The sequence below is a fragment of the Neoarius graeffei genome, chromosome 13 (assembly GCF_027579695.1).
Source record: "Neoarius graeffei isolate fNeoGra1 chromosome 13, fNeoGra1.pri, whole genome shotgun sequence".
NCBI lineage: Eukaryota > Metazoa > Chordata > Actinopteri > Siluriformes > Ariidae > Neoarius > Neoarius graeffei.
Window position 1 is genome coordinate 45,856,139 of NC_083581.1, and position 7,850 is coordinate 45,863,988.

Sequence of the window (7,850 nt, forward strand, 5' to 3'; positions counted from 1 at the left end):
CTCCAATATCACTGTACTATACTGAACAGCATTAGAGATCAGACTCCAGTATCACTGTACTATACTGAACAGCATTAGAGATCAGGGTCCAGTATCACTGTACTATACTGAACAGCATTAGAGATCAGACTCCAATATCACTGTACTATACTGAACAGCATAAGAGATCAACTCCAATTTCACTGTACTATACTGAACAGCATTAGAGATCAACTCCAATTTCACTGTACTATACTGAACAGCATTAGAGATCAGACTCCAGCATCACTGTACTATACTGAACAGCATAAGAGATCAGACTCCAATATCACTGTACTATACTGAACAGCATTAGAGATCAGACTCCAGTATCACTGTACTATACTGAACAGCATTAGAGATCAGGGTCCAGTATCACTGTACTATACTGAACAGCATTAGAGATCAGACTCCAATATCACTGTACTATACTGAACAGCATAAGAGATCAACTCCAATTTCACTGTACTATACTGAACAGCATTAGAGATCAACTCCAGTATCACTGTACTATACTGAACAGCATTAGAGATCAGACTCCAGCATCACTGTACTATACTGAACAGCATTAGAGATCAGACTCCAGTATCACTGTACTATACCGAACAGGATTGGAGTTCCGTACTGTGCTGCAGTGCTATACAATACTATATAGACTAGATGTATTTAGTGATCAGATGCCATCCTATACAGAACAGACATCAGACACCATCACTAATGCTTTTTACAGTCCAGATATTGTTAAAACAGCACTGTACACAACAGACTCCATTGTTAATGTGCATTAGAGAGCAAACTCCTTCACTACACTAGTATACAGATGAGTCATTTGGAGATCAGACTCCATTTCTAATGTACATTAGAGATAAATCAGACTCCATTATTGCTGTGTGAATACAGCAGAGATTAATATGATGAGACATTTTACCTGTGAGCAGCTCTTTAGCCCCACTGTGGCGTTGAGGGTTCTGTGGTACGAAAGAGCAGGTGGATGTTTTTTAAATGCTCCGGCCAGCCACGCACACTCTCGGATAGGGACTCAGACAGCCATCATGTCTGTCTGACTGTAGGGGAGACATTTTCTCAGCATGAGAGATTAGACAAAGACACTGAGTCAGAGCAGCCAAGTGCTGCTGAAACCTGAAATTATCAGTGGAGAAGTGTGAAGAAATGGATGTGTTCATCACCGTTTCACCAAAAGCAGAGAACTATGAAAGTGAATGCTTTAAATTATTTATAAAAGGGGACACACACACACACACACACACACACACACACACACACACACACACACACACACACACACACACACACATTCTCTTTCATGTATACAGGCCAGGGGTTCAGGCTAATGTTTACAACCAGGTCACTGCAGACAGGAGTTTCTGAATGTGTGTGTGTGTGTGTGTGTGTGTGTGTGTGTGTGTGTGTGTGTGTGTGTGTGTGTGTGTGTGTGTGTGAAAGGATAAATGAATGATTCAGGAACACGTCTAAAGCTGCCTGAACAGACGCTGAGTGTGTGTTTAAGAACACAAAGAAACACCACACACATGCTGACAAAATAAAACACTGTATGAAGTAAAGATCTGGATTAACGCTAACATTATTGCAGAAACACAAGCAGTAAAATAAAAAAAAGCATTATGGAGCTGGAAAGTTTCTCAGAAATCCAGCAGCCTAAAGGGTTTTACAGTTTGCCCATCAATTGTTTGCCTACCAATTCAATTTTATTTATTTTATTTGTGTGGCATTTTATAAGAAATCGAGATATATGTTTAGATCCCTGAGGTAACACTGGTGCGGAAAAACTCCCTGAGACGACATGCAGTCGAAACCTCAAAAGGAACTAGATTCAAAACGGAACCCATCCTCTTCTGGGTGACACTGGATAGTGTAATACTACTACTACTACTACTACTACTAATAATAATAATAATAATAATAATAATAATAATAATAATAATAATGTTTTTCATTTATATATCCTCTTTCTCATGCCCAAGGTTGCTTTAAAGTTACAAAAAATAAACAGGTAATAAATAAATTACAATACACAGGTATAGAAGAGTGAAGAAGCAGTACTGAGTGTTTACAGGATGTTCTGTATGAGCAGATTGTGAATAAGAGTCTTAAGAATTTTGTCTTTATGATTAGAGCAGGATCTGCAGGGATTAGGAATAAAATGCTTCAGAAAATGTTTTGTGTAGAACAACTTTAGAAAGCTAGAACCAGTAACCATCCATAGAAGGTTTGAGGAAACTTTCTTAAAGTTTGTAAAGGAGAGCAAGGACTTTTGTGTTATCATCTTAAATATTTCTACTCTCTCTAACACTCCACAACAGTAATGATAGTTAAATTCGTATATTTTGCATTAGCTAAATAGCAAAAAAGTCTGGGCTGAATAAGAGTCAGTTCTGGCAAAGGCAGATTTCTGTGTGCCAGAAGTAAAAGTGTCCCCAGTGTAACCATCCATATTTAGGGTTTTACACACACACACACACACACACACACACACACACACACACACACACACACACAAATAAATTAATTCTTAAATAAAAAAAAATCTGTATCTAATGTTCCTGAACTGAAAATGAAGCAGCTGTAAACTTTAGTCCATATCACATGTTAACATGACATGCTTTCATTGTTTCCATCATGGGATAAAGTGTGTGTGTGTGTGTGTGTGTGTGTGTGTGTGTGTGTGTGTGTGTGTGTGTGTGTGTGTGGTAACCACAGTCAGAGGTGCTCATTGCCATCATTGTGTGGTGTGATGAAATTGTGTGACATTAGTCTTCATGCTGACAAACTAAAACAGCTGAAAGAACTACATTAACTCTGGGATTACTGAGGAAAAGTAAGAGCACTGGGTGGAACCATGTGATGAGTTCATGTGCAATTATGTGAGGACTTTGTCAGAGTAACCATATTACACATGTGTCAGGAATGTAGACAACAGGCAGCTGTAAAAGCTGAAAGAGAGTTTTATTCAGGCAGAATGTAAGGCAAATGGCAGAATCAAACGCAGGAAATGGTCAGGCAAGGCACAAACAGGATAACAGAGGCAAAGGAGCAAAATCCAAAGAACAAACAAAATAAACCAGATACGTAATGAAGTGTGGGTGTGTGGGGGAGGCTTGGTAAAGTCAGACACAAGGAACTAAGCACATACCTAACAATGACTGAGTACTGAAAGTCTGCTTATGTAGTGTGCTGTGGTGATTGAGTCCAGGTGTGGAGCAGTGAAGTGCAGGATGGCTGTTGTAGTCTGTGGCAGCCATGTTTGAAGGCCACTATGAATTCTGGGAACTGGAATTTTGAGTGCAAGCAGGTGCAAATGTGACGACGTATAATATTTACTGTTTTAGTACTTTTCGTGCCTTAATAACAGCCTGTCACTCAACCCCAGGTGACTAAAACTCTGATTGAATAAAAATATTAAAGCCTGAGTCAAATTAACACTTATTAATAAAATTAATATTTAAACCAAGACACAGCTACACTCACAGGACAGAGACTAAGATCTGAAACTAGATAAGATCAGAAACAGAAACTGAGGAATGAGAAGCTTGAGAACTAGCATCAAATCAGAGCCATAATAAAACATGCGAGGAGTCAGACAAACACACAGGAGAAAATGAGATGAATAATGAGGAACAGGAAGTGACAATGAACAAAGACGTGGTCAGGACAGAGTTAGATCAGCAGCGAGGAACACAACTTTGACATCAGCTACATATTAATCAAATATACCATACGGGCGGCACGGTGGTGTAGTGGTTAGCGCTGTCGCCTCACAGCAAGAAGGTCCGGGTTTGAGCCCCGTGGCCGGCGAGGGCCTTTCTGTGCGGAGTTTGCATGTTCTCCCTGTGTCCGCGTGGGTTTCCTCCGGGTGCTCCGGTTTCCCCCACAGTCCAAAGACATGCAGGTTAGGTTAACTGGTGACTCTAAATTGATGGTAGGTGTGAATGTAAGTGTGAATGGTTGTCTGTGTCTATGTGTCAGCCCTGTGATGACCTGGCGACTTGTCCAGGGTGTACCCCGCCTTTCACCCGTAGTCAGCTGGGATAGGCTCCAGCTTGCCTGCGACCCTGTAGAACAAGATAAAGCGGCTAGAGATAATGAGATAAGATAAAATATACCATGCACTGAGAGGCACCGGTAATTATGGATTCTCTTCGGTGACTGGCATAGTACTATTTTGTAAGGGGCGCAGCCCTAAAGAAAATAGTACTATGCCAGTCACCAAAGAGAATCCATAATTCTCTCAGTGCCTCTCAGTGCATGGTGTATTTGATTAATATCCCTCATCAAAAAATTTCAAACTAAAAGTGTTAACTTTTAACTTTTGTCAATGAGATTGAATCTCAGCATAAACTCACTGGAAGCAGCCATGTTTGTTGTTTACATCAGAGCGACCTTTGACTTGCACATGTGCAATGTACCATGCTATCACTTCTTTTTTTTTTTTACCTTTTTTAAAAATTAAAAAAAAATGTTTTTTACTATGCTATCTCCTACCTCGCAAGGCATGATCATGATACATACAGTAGATCTACACACACAGAAATGCTCAGCCACAGCTGTGACTCAAGTCGCCTGTATAGCTTGAAATTGTGACGTCAGTTCATGGATCCAGGATATACCATGACTGACTCACACCATATCCATTTTTTAAAATTATTTTTGACGTCACAAAATACATTGCTTAATCAATGAGAGAGCTATTTTACGTCACACGAGCCATTCTTGGCCAATCCCTGCACAGGATTTTTTTGATGAAATTATAAATATCTATTATATAATTTCAACCGGAGCCTCTCAGTGCATGGTATATTTGATTAGTATACATTACAGTAGTATAGTAGTAGTATAAGTGCATAGTAGTACCATAACGCAGCAAGATAACAGTAGTTGTACAGTAGTGTAGTAGCAGTAGAATAGCACTATAGTAACACAGCAGTATAGCACTATGGTCATATTGTAGTATAGCATTATAATACTACAGCAGTGTAATAGTAAAATTGTACCAGAGAATAACGATAGAGTAATACAGTTGTATAGTTCTATAGCAGTACAATAGTGCAGCAATTTGGTAGTATAAATAGTATAGTACTATAGTAGTACTGTGTTACTGTAATGTGGTAGTATAGTACTTTAGTAGTATGGCAGTATAGTACTATAGTACAATAGCAGTGTAGCAGTAAAATAGTAGCATAGAAATATAGAAATAGAGGAGTACAGTTGTGTAGTATAGTAGCGCAGTAGTACAGTAATACAGTGGTATGGTACTATAGTAGCACAGTCGTATAGTAGTGATGTAACTGTTCTCCTTCTTCAAACAATGTTAAACCAGAACCTCTCTCTCTCTCTCTCTCTCTCTCTCTCTCCCCACATCAGAAGTGCTTTCAAATCCAGTGGCACGTAGTCATACATCTTTCACATTGTAGATGTGTTTCACGTCACATGTTCTCCTGTCAAAATTAAGAACACCAGAAGAACCACTAGATGGAGTGATTAGACCAGCGATTAGAGAGTGGTGTGGTTCCAGAGCGCCACGTATGAGGTGAAGCTCATATTCACTCAGACAGCAGCCAGGATGAGAGACCAGGGATGGGCAAAGATTCATCAAAATATATGTTAAAATAAGACACCAAATACCCTAATTGTAAGTGTATCAAAATAAACTACGAAATACAGCAGCCACACCGTGTATCAAAATAAACTACTGTATTTTTGTATTTAAAAAAAAAATACTAAGATACTTTTCCAAGGGAGCATGAAATCACTTCACAAGCCTTCTATCTATCTATCAGCCTATCCCTTCAGCAGTACACTGACTCAGTAACTTAAGTAGACAATGTTTGAGAGCCACAACTTTTCTCTGGCTAATAAGGCATGCCATAAATCTGACATATGTAACCAGTCAACAGAAAGAATATTCTGACCTGCCTGTTACTGTACATCCCAGATCCCCATATATCCCTGTGTTCATTCAGATGAAGGTTAGTTTTAAAGTAACCATCAGTTTAATGTTTAACTAACAGTTTGTTAATGATTCATAATTGTATCATAATTCAGTTACTTGGTGTTTGGTAATTTAAAGCCTACTTTATATCAGCAACACTGACTCGATGACAAACAAGTCATTCATAAGCAGACAACTGATGGCACATTTATCCATAGCAACTGGTTTCTAAGTAATAAATTGATCATTCAATTGTTAATCATAAATATAATAATAAATTGTGTATCAGGCAGTCATTCATGCAATGGTATGCAAATGCATTATCTTACTAAACAGATACTTCAATTCGGGTACAATCATTTAGTCATCAATTATTTAGTTATCAACCATTAGACAACTGTTTGAAAGTTGAAAACAAACATTCTAGCACTTACTCAACAATTATTAAATGGTCAATATGTTTTGATGTTAAACATAATCAGAAACATAATCAGAATTATGTTGTAGCACAGTGTTATTAATGACAATAAAGCACAAAGCACATGTGTATTTAAGAAGTTACACCATCTTGTGGCATTATAAAATAATGTTGTACAATGATTCTGAAACAATTTATTGTTTTTTCTTCCATTGACAGCCGACAAAAACTTAACATAGGCTGAAAATAGCAAGTTAACGTTAACTGTGAGGGCTGCTACTTGGGTCAAATACTTAGCTAGAACATTCTGTAAATCGGTAAAATATTTCACCTAGGCTACTACACCAAAACATAACAGGAACTGTTCAAATTTATAGAAATTTATGCCAAGAATCAATGGAAAGCTGGCAACCTGCATGTCCCCCACTTTGTATTGAATCAATTTGATCTCAACAAACCTTGGCAAATTACTGAGTAGGCACCATTTAGAGGCTGCATGCATCATTTTGCTTTTTTTTTTAATGATGCCATCATATAGAGTTCTCACAGAATGTATTTTACAGTATTTTAACTACAAAAATACAAAAAAAACGGAAGTCTTTTGAGATAAAAAATGAAGCCATTTTCATCAATCCTATCAAATACAAATTACAAAATCCTATTTGCATTTGAAACAGGTATTTTAAATACATGTATCATGAATACTGCCCATCCCTGTGAGAGACTTTATATTTAAATACATGTACAAACCCCATTTCCAGAAAAGTGGGGATATTTTCCAAAATGCAATAAAAACAAAAATCTGTGATTTGTTAATTCATGTGAACCTTTATTTAACTGAGAAAAATAAAAAGAAATTCTTTTCAATAGTTTTACTGGACCAACTTAATTGTATTTTGTAAATATAAAAAAAAGTTAGAATTTGCTGGCTGCAACACACTCAAAAAAAAAAAGTTGAGACAGAGGCAAAATAAGACTAAAAAGTTTATAGGAGATTCAAGTAACACCATTTTGGAAGATTCCACAATAAGCAGGTTAATTAGTAACAGGTGAGGGTATCATGAATGGATACAAAAGGAACAGCACCAAAGGCTTACCCTGTGTCCGAAATCACTCCCTACTCACTATATAGGGCACTATATAGTGGGGACGCCATTTTGTAGTGCTGTCCGAAACCTTAGTGAGGTACACCCACAATGCATCACGAAAAGTAGTGTACAATAATGGTCAGTAACCAAAGCAATATATCCCATCATGCATTGCAGTCGCACTGAAAGAAATCAAATTAAAAGTCTCAAATTTGATTTAATAAAAGGCAGCGGCAAAGAAGAAAGTATTCAGCCTTGATTTAAAAAAAAAAACCTGAAAGGTGCAGGTACTTTGTATTGATTAATATGGGAAATACTCTCAGTATAATATGTATTTATTATTTTGAAAACCCACCAG